Raw genomic sequence first — 10568 nt, 5'->3', positions numbered from 1 at the left:
GGGTGTGTGCGGAAAAACGCTACCGTTTCTGGGAAAAACGCGGGAGTGGCTCGAGAAACGGGGGAGTGTCTGGGCGAACGCTGGGTGTGTTTGTGACGTCAAACCAGGAACGACAAGCACTGAACTGATCGCAGATGCCGAGTAAGTCTGGAGCTACTCAGAAACTGCTAAGAGAGGTGTAATCGCAATATTGCGAATACGTCGTTCGCAATTTTAAGAAGCTAAGATTCACTCCCAGTAGGCGGCGGCTTAGCGTGAGTAAATCTGCTAAAAGCAGCTTGCGAGCGAACAACTCGGAATGAGGGCCATGGTTTGTCCCAGACAGAAACTTACCTGCTTTTTTTGTTGCAGTCCCTGTTCTAGTAATGGCATCTCGTTGTGGCATTACCACTACAAAGGTATTCAAATTAGGCAATATTTGGGAAAAATAAAACTACCAGTCTCCCACTTAAAGCAACCTTCACTGGCCCGGTCTCACTCCGTCATTCTGCTTTATTTCAGGTTTGCCAATTACTAATAGATTGTGAATTCTCATGGAGTGCCCTTCTCATGGAGCGCCCCCCAACCCATCACATCTCAAATAGAATTGTGCATAAGATAAGTGTCACTGCTCTCAGGGCCAAAACTAGGATTTCTCTCACCCAGGGCAAGACAGTAAATTTGCGCCTCCCAAAATAAGAAAATTAAACAGAAATAAATAAATATTAACAATAATTAAAATACAATTTTATATATATATATATATATATTACACCACAGAGGAGCCGCTTATACACGTTACACCACAGTATAGCCGCTTATACATGTTACACCACAGTAGAGCCGCTTATGCACATTACACCACAGAGGAACCGCATATACACATTACATAGATTGTATAAGGGGCACACTGACACACACACACACACACACACACACACACACACACACACACACACACACACACACACACACTGTATAGAAACCAGATGCACACTGACACACACACACACACACACACACACACACACACACACACACACACACACACATCTCCTGTCTGTCTGTCACAGGTCAGCTCCAGCTCCCCCTCGTTCAGAGTTGACGCTGCACTGTGTTCCCAGGCATGGGCTCAGGGCTGCCGGACACATGCAGTCTCCGTGAAAGCTCCCCTGTCAGAGGAGCCTTTAGAATCCAGTGCGGAATGCTGCAGCATGAGTGACACTGTCACTGATCCAGCCAGCGTGCCCTCATGAGTCCCGCGCTCTATGCGCATGGGTTCAACCCCGCCGGCCAGACTCCTGTCTCCGTCCTCTCTCCCTCTCCTTCCTCGATGCGTGATGTGTGTGACGTCACGACATGGCAGCCGGAATCCGAACGCATCCCTGGAGCCGGCACCCGATAGGCTGCCAGGTATTGACAGCTGCTCTTTGTTGGTGTCGGCAGGCACAGCGCGCGGTGCCCTCAGATAATTTTGTCTCCGGAAACAGCCTCCCTAGCGCCCTCTCATTCCGGTGCCCGGGGCGCGTGACCCCCTAGCCCCACCCTAGTTATGTCCATGCTGTTTTGTATTTTTTCTTTTGTATGCCTCCAGACGAATGCAACCCTTACAGGAGTGACACCAAATGCCATCTCACCCACAGTGACTGGAAGCCGAGTGCTGCAGTGTCACATTATCCTGCAGCGCCCGACTCCTGTCACTGAGATGTAGTCGGCAGTGCAGGCAGAGTCCCTGGAGTGATTTAATCGGAGGACTTCACACGAGCCCATCACCCATAGTGATGACAGAGGGGGACTTCTCGCATGATCATGCTCCCGTAGTGGTGTCAGCAGTGGACTCCCAGCGAGACCAAACCCTTCCCATTAGGCCATACCCCCTTTTTGGACACAGGGAGGCTATATTGGCAGCAGAGCCGGATTCAGACCTAATGGGGCCCTAGACAAGATACCAGTTTGAAGCTCCCTCCAAGTAATCCATACCGCTATATTTTCATTCCTGATTGCGAGTGTCATCACAAAAGTACTTGGTGCATGTGTAGTGAGATCTCATCATGTGTGCAGTCTACCAATAACTGCTCAGTTACATAATCCTGACTCATCCCTAACCCCAAACCTCACCCTAACTGTAACCCCTAAGCCTAATACCCTAACCCCAAACTGAATCTGCTAAATCCTACACATCCCTTATACCCTATTCCTAACCCAAACCCCTAAACTAACCCTAACACCCTAACCCAAACCTCTAAACTAACCCTAAGATCCTAAACCAAACCATTACACCATCTCTAATACCCTATCCATAATTCCCTAACCCAACCCCCTAAATTAACCCGAATACCCTAACCCTACATTTTTCCCTCTTAGTACTATAAAAGCGGGCTCTCTCCCCATTACTCCTTACATACTACACCCAATTCTGATCTGAAAGAGTACAAGGGATTAGAAGGTTGCTGTGAGGTGGGGTCTGCAATGGGGACTGTGGTGTGGACACAAAGAGCTGGTGGTGTGGTGGGTTAGGGTACATGTGCAGTAATGTGTGATACTGTGCCTTGCTTAGTGCCTATGACATGTAACAATGGTGATGAGTCCTGACCACAGAAAATGGTTGGTTTATCTCTCCTAGGCTGCCTGGGGGATGCAGTCAGTATACCAGCTGTCATGATCCCAGCGTTCCAGAGACGTACGCCGGAATCCCGACAGCCGGCATCCTGACAGCTGGCATTTTACCGACAGACAGAATCCCGACACCGGGCCAGTATTCTCACTCGGTTGGTGGGTCCACGCCACCAACTGAGTGGAAATAGAACCTGTGGTGAGCGAAGTGTGGCAAGCACAGCGAGCCTGTGAGGGGATTCGCTGAAGGGAGTCTGGTAGCCGCTGTTGGTATAGTGACAGCCGGCATCCCGTCTGCCAGGATATCATATGTATCCCCTGCCTGGCACAAGGCCTTCATATGCATTTTCACACTGCAAGCACTGGATGCCTGACTAATATAAAATGACATTACTGGGGTGCCAGGGTAATTTCACAAGCTAGACACTAGATAAATAACCCTGAGGCTGAAACTGATAAATGTCGGTAAAAGCATACAGGCAGACAGGGCCATTCTAATTTTAAGTACACTATAGGATTTATTTTTTATGGTAGGTGGGAAGTAGACAGACTTACACATACATTACAGGTACCTAATATTCACAGTGTAGACAATGGGATTCTGGGTATACGTGCGAGTCCGTGTAATGACAAGACATCACGTGATAGTAATGTGCCACTCTGGGAACTTTTTGGACAGGCCAGATTTCTTCATGGGGCCTGTCTAAGGGCCCCTTGGGACACATGAGACCCTAGGCAGGCACCTAGGTTTCCTTATGGAAAATCCGGGCCTGATTGGCAGCACAGAGTGTCACTGACCCTGGTGCTGCCACTGTATGCCTGTAGGTAACTGCTTAGGTGTGGTACAAAATGTGGACATTTATAATATTGACACCAGAATGTTGAAATGTCAAATGTTGATAATGTCATTGTTGACACTGATATAAGGTCAACATTACCAGAAAGTTGGCATGTTGACAATGCCATTTTCTATAGACTGATCCCCTAACCCACAGCTTAACCCTAACCTGTCTAATCCTTACCATAAAATCATCTGTCAACATTCTGAATGTCGATATTCAAACCATGTGAACATTCTGGGTTACAATTCTGAATGCTGACATGATAAACCTACAAAAACTGGCTTTAGGTTGAAATAAATAAGCTTTTTTTTCTGTGCTCTCCAAAGTGGAATATATAATGCTAATACTACATCTATATATTCATAATAATTTCCAAACACCTCAGAAAAATCAAAATCAACTGCAGAATGTAATATTTTTTTTAAATGGTAATCATTATGTTTTATCCATAAAACTGATTTTGCAAGAACTCAAAGTGGATACTTATTTACAATCAAGGACATTATATTTTTGTTTTTATAAATCAATATGACGTAAAATAGAAAATTTCCGTCTCGTAATAGTATATTATCAGCCATAAAATAAAGCCAATATCATGGAAAATGTGCAATCCATACTTGCATTTCTCTTAGGCATAGTACCACCTTTGCTATACTCATCAAGAGGAGTGATGTACAGAGTTTATTAAGCCCATAGGGTCTGAGTCACATGCAGGTCCTAATGTGACTACATTCTGAATGCAAGCGCATTGCAAACAGAAGGCTAATGTGAACACACAGGTCCTGGTGTGTATGCATTATACCACACTGCTTTGTCCAAGAGGAGCTGTCATCATTATCACCACCACTTACACTTTCCCCTGTGCTACGACTGAAATAGACACTGAGTCAGCATACGCATAGCTCAGAATATGGTATACTTCTGGCAACATGCCCACAAACAGGGCCATAACTAGGAGTGCAGGGTCCTAGTGATGGCACCTTTACCACCCCACTGTCCTTGCTTCTAGCTAGCAGGGTGCCTGGAACAGAACACTGCAGGCAATATCGCTGCTGCAATGTCTTTTGGACACTCCAGGCACACACCATGTGATCTGAGCATCTGTAGAATGCACTGGGCAATGCTGCACTTCACGGTGCAGGTGCTCCCACCCCCCTGAGTGACATCATGTGCTCAGGGGGGCAGGGCTGGCACAGGGTGCACTGCTGTACTGTTATGCTTCTGCCCGTAAAACTCCCAAGAAACTGTTTTCTTTGTGCATGTGCCCATTTGCTGCCCAGTTAACACCCATTGCACAGATGGAGAGAAACGTGCAAGATCGTTCTGAAGGCATGATATATACACTAAAGCCTACACAGCTGCAATTTTTCAGCCTACGGACTTGAGAAACACCAGTGAAACATCCGCCCAAAAATTAAGTGAAACCATTAGAGCCATCGTAACATCTCAGTAACACACACACACACACACACACACACACACACACACACACACACACACACACACACACACACACACCATCAACGCAAATCCAAGGAACATCGACCCCCGTGAGTGTATGGTCTTGCAGGATGGCTGCTAGAGCTGCAACGCTGGCACCATGTTTTTGCGTGCGCGATTGCAGATGTAGGAAGACCCTGAAAAAGCTCATGACATGCCTGCATTTTTGCCCCTGTTCTCAGTTTCTTTCCCCTAATGGTCTCTGACTGTCAATCACTCTGAGAATAGACCCTCACTGCGAGTGGCATTGCTTGGTGCGTGCATAGTCTTCCCATAATCGGTCAGCTGAGTAAATATTGGCATTGTGTACAAATCGGAATCAGACCATGAGATATGTACATTATTTCACTGTTTACTAAAACTCATTTGAACTTATTCAGAGTTAGGCCAATTAACTGTGTGCAAAAAATGTTTACACTTCTGCTTAATTTATTTTTCTATCTTCCTTTAATACATATATTGATGTGTGTGTGTGTGTGTGTGTGTATGTATGTTAGAGATGAGCGGGTTCGGTTTCTTTGAATCCGAACCCGCACGAACTTCACTTTTTTTTCCACGGGTCCGAGCGACTCGGATCTTCCCGCCTTGCTCGGTTAACCCGAGCGCGCCCGAACGTCATCATGACGCTGTCGGATTCTCGCGAGACTCGGATTCTATATAAGGAGCCGCGCGTCGCCGCCATTTTCACTCGTGCATTGAGATTGATAGGGAGAGGACGTGTCTGGCGTCCTCTCCATTAGAATAGAGATAGATAGATTAGATAGAGAGAGATTGTGCAGAGTCGCAGACAGAGTTAGTTTACCACAGTCAGTGACCAGTGCAGTTGCTAGTTAACTTTTATTTAATATAATATATCCGTTCACTTCTCTCTGCTATATCCGTTCTCTGCCTGAAAAAAAAAACGATACACAGCACAGTCAGTCACACAGTGTGACTCAGTCTGTGTGCACTCAGCTCAGCCCAGTGTGCTGCACAGTCATCAATGTATAAATTAAAAGCTTATAATTAATTGTGGGGGAGACTGGGGAGCACTGCAGGTTGTTAGCAGGAGCCAGGAGTACAATTATATTAATTAACAGTGCACACTTTTGCTGCAGGAGTGGTGACCAGTGCCTGACCACCAGTATAGTATTGTTGTATACTACTAATATCTCTTTAAATATCAACCAGTCTATATTAGCAGCAGACACAGTACAGTGCGGTAGTTCACGGCTGTGGCTACCTCTGTGTCGGCACACGGCAGGCAGTCCGTCCGACCAGAATTGTATTATTTATTATTATATACCTACCACCTAACCGTGGTTTTTTTTTCATTCTTTATACCGTCATAGTGTCATCCTAATTGTTACGAGTATACTACTATCTCTTTATCAACCAGTGTACAGTGCGGTAGTTCACGGCTGTGGCTACCTCTGTGTCGGCACACGGCAGGCAGTCCGTCCGACCAGAATTGTATTATTTATTATTATATACCTACCACCTAACCGTGGTTTTTTTTTCATTCTTTATACCGTCATAGTGTCATCCTAATTGTTACGAGTATACTACTATCTCTTTATCAACCAGTGTACAGTGCGGTAGTTCACGGCTGTGGCTACCTCTGTGTCGGCACACGGCAGGCAGTCCGTCCGACCAGAATTGTATTATTTATTATTATATACCTACCACCTAACCGTGGTTTTTTTTTCATTCTTTATACCGTCATAGTGTCATCCTAATTGTTACGAGTATACTACTATCTCTTTATCAACCAGTGTACAGTGCGGTAGTTCACGGCTGTGGCTACCTCTGTGTCGGCACACGGCAGGCAGTCCGTCCGACCAGAATTGTATTATTTATTATTATATACCTACCACCTAACCGTGGTTTTTTTTTCATTCTTTATACCGTCATAGTGTCATCCTAATTGTTACGAGTATACTACTATCTCTTTATCAACCAGTGTACAGTGCGGTAGTTCACGGCTGTGGCTACCTCTGTGTCGGCACACGGCAGGCAGTCCGTCCGACCAGAATTGTATTATTTATTATTATATACCTACCACCTAACCGTGGTTTTTTTTTCATTCTTTATACCGTCATAGTGTCATCCTAATTGTTACGAGTATACTACTATCTCTTTATCAACCAGTGTACAGTGCGGTAGTTCACGGCTGTGGCTACCTCTGTGTCGGCACACGGCAGGCAGTCCGTCCGACCAGAATTGTATTATTTATTATTATATACCTACCACCTAACCGTGGTTTTTTTTTCATTCTTTATACCGTCATAGTGTCATCCTAATTGTTACGAGTATACTACTATCTCTTTATCAACCAGTGTACAGTGCGGTAGTTCACGGCTGTGGCTACCTCTGTGTCGGCACACGGCAGGCAGTCCGTCCGACCAGAATTGTATTATTTATTATTATATACCTACCACCTAACCGTGGTTTTTTTTTCATTCTTTATACCGTCATAGTGTCATCCTAATTGTTACGAGTATACTACTATCTCTTTATCAACCAGTGTACAGTGCGGTAGTTCACGGCTGTGGCTACCTCTGTGTCGGCACACGGCAGGCAGTCCGTCCGACCAGAATTGTATTATTTATTATTATATACCTACCACCTAACCGTGGTTTTTTTTTCATTCTTTATACCGTCATAGTGTCATCCTAATTGTTACGAGTATACTACTATCTCTTTATCAACCAGTGTACAGTGCGGTAGTTCACGGCTGTGGCTACCTCTGTGTCGGCACACGGCAGGCAGTCCGTCCGACCAGAATTGTATTATTTATTATTATATACCTACCACCTAACCGTGGTTTTTTTTTCATTCTTTATACCGTCATAGTGTCATCCTAATTGTTACGAGTATACTACTATCTCTTTATCAACCAGTGTACAGTGCGGTAGTTCACGGCTGTGGCTACCTCTGTGTCGGCACACGGCAGGCAGTCCGTCCGACCAGAATTGTATTATTTATTATTATATACCTACCACCTAACCGTGGTTTTTTTTTCATTCTTTATACCGTCATAGTGTCATCCTAATTGTTACGAGTATACTACTATCTCTTTATCAACCAGTGTACAGTGCGGTAGTTCACGGCTGTGGCTACCTCTGTGTCGGCACACGGCAGGCAGTCCGTCCGACCAGAATTGTATTATTTATTATTATATACCTACCACCTAACCGTGGTTTTTTTTTCATTCTTTATACCGTCATAGTGTCATCCTAATTGTTACGAGTATACTACTATCTCTTTATCAACCAGTGTACAGTGCGGTAGTTCACGGCTGTGGCTACCTCTGTGTCGGCACACGGCAGGCAGTCCGTCCGACCAGAATTGTATTATTTATTATTATATACCTACCACCTAACCGTGGTTTTTTTTTCATTCTTTATACCGTCATAGTGTCATCCTAATTGTTACGAGTATACTACTATCTCTTTATCAACCAGTGTACAGTGCGGTAGTTCACGGCTGTGGCTACCTCTGTGTCGGCACACGGCAGGCAGTCCGTCCGACCAGAATTGTATTATTTATTATTATATACCTACCACCTAACCGTGGTTTTTTTTTCATTCTTTATACCGTCATAGTGTCATCCTAATTGTTACGAGTATACTACTATCTCTTTATCAACCAGTGTACAGTGCGGTAGTTCACGGCTGTGGCTACCTCTGTGTCGGCACATGGCAGGCAGTCCGTCCGACCAGAATTGTATTATTTATTATTATATACCTACCACCTAACCGTGGTTTTTTTTTCATTCTTTATACCGTCATAGTGTCATCCTAATTGTTACGAGTATACTACTATCTCTTTATCAACCAGTGTACAGTGCGGTAGTTCACGGCTGTGGCTACCTCTGTGTCGGCACACGGCAGGCAGTCCGTCCGACCAGAATTGTATTATTTATTATTATATACCTACCACCTAACCGTGGTTTTTTTTTCATTCTTTATACCGTCATAGTGTCATCCTAATTGTTACGAGTATACTACTATCTCTTTATCAACCAGTGTACAGTGCGGTAGTTCACGGCTGTGGCTACCTCTGTGTCGGCACACGGCAGGCAGTCCGTCCGACCAGAATTGTATTATTTATTATTATATACCTACCACCTAACCGTGGTTTTTTTTTCATTCTTTATACCGTCATAGTGTCATCCTAATTGTTACGAGTATACTACTATCTCTTTATCAACCAGTGTACAGTGCGGTAGTTCACGGCTGTGGCTACCTCTGTGTCGGCACACGGCAGGCAGTCCGTCCGACCAGAATTGTATTATTTATTATTATATACCTACCACCTAACCGTGGTTTTTTTTTCATTCTTTATACCGTCATAGTGTCATCCTAATTGTTACGAGTATACTACTATCTCTTTATCAACCAGTGTACAGTGCGGTAGTTCACGGCTGTGGCTACCTCTGTGTCGGCACACGGCAGGCAGTCCGTCCGACCAGAATTGTATTATTTATTATTATATACCTACCACCTAACCGTGGTTTTTTTTTCATTCTTTATACCGTCATAGTGTCATCCTAATTGTTACGAGTATACTACTATCTCTTTATCAACCAGTGTACAGTGCGGTAGTTCACGGCTGTGGCTACCTCTGTGTCGGCACACGGCAGGCAGTCCGTCCGACCAGAATTGTATTATTTATTATTATATACCTACCACCTAACCGTGGTTTTTTTTTCATTCTTTATACCGTCATAGTGTCATCCTAATTGTTACGAGTATACTACTATCTCTTTATCAACCAGTGTACAGTGCGGTTTTTTTATACCGTGGTTTTTTTATACCGTGGTTTTTTTATACCGTGGTTTTTTTATACCGTGGTTTTTATACCGTGGTTTTTTTATACCGTGGTTTTTTTATGCCGTGGTTTTTTTATACCGTGGTTTTTTTATACCACCTAACCGTGGCAGTCCGTCCATAATTGTATATAGTATACTAGTATCCAATCCATCCATCTCCATTGTTTACCTGAGGTGCCTTTTAGTTCTGCCTATAAAATATGGAGAACAAAAAAGTTGAGGTTCCAAAATTAGGGAAAGATCAAGATCCACTTCCACCTCGTGCTGAAGCTGCTGCCACTAGTCATGGCCGAGACGATGAAATGCCAGCAACGTCGTCTGCCAAGGCCGATGCCCAATGTCATAGTACAGAGCATGTCAAATCCAAAACACCAAATATCAGAAAAAAAAAGACTCCAAAACCTAAAATAAAATTGTCGGAGGAGAAGCGTAAACTTGCCAATATGCCATTTACCACACGGAGTGGCAAGGAACGGCTGAGGCCCTGGCCTATGTTCATGGCTAGTGGTTCAGCTTCACATGAGGATGGAAGCACTCAGCCTCTCGCTAGAAAAATGAAACGACTCAAGCTGGCAAAAGCACAGCAAAGAACTGTGCGTTCTTCGAAATCCCAAATCCACAAGGAGAGTCCAATTGTGTCGGTTGCGATGCCTGACCTTCCCAACACTGGATGTGAAGAGCATGCGCCTTCCACCATTTGCACGCCCCCTGCAAGTGCTGGAAGGAGCACCCGCAGTCCAGTTCCTGATAGTGAGATTGAAGATGTCAGTGTTGAAGTCCACCAGGATGCGGAGGATATGGGTGTTGCTGGCGCTGGG

The sequence above is a fragment of the Pseudophryne corroboree genome, chromosome 6, assembly GCF_028390025.1.
Source record: "Pseudophryne corroboree isolate aPseCor3 chromosome 6, aPseCor3.hap2, whole genome shotgun sequence".
NCBI lineage: Eukaryota > Metazoa > Chordata > Amphibia > Anura > Myobatrachidae > Pseudophryne > Pseudophryne corroboree.
This window is presented reverse-complemented; position numbering follows the sequence as displayed.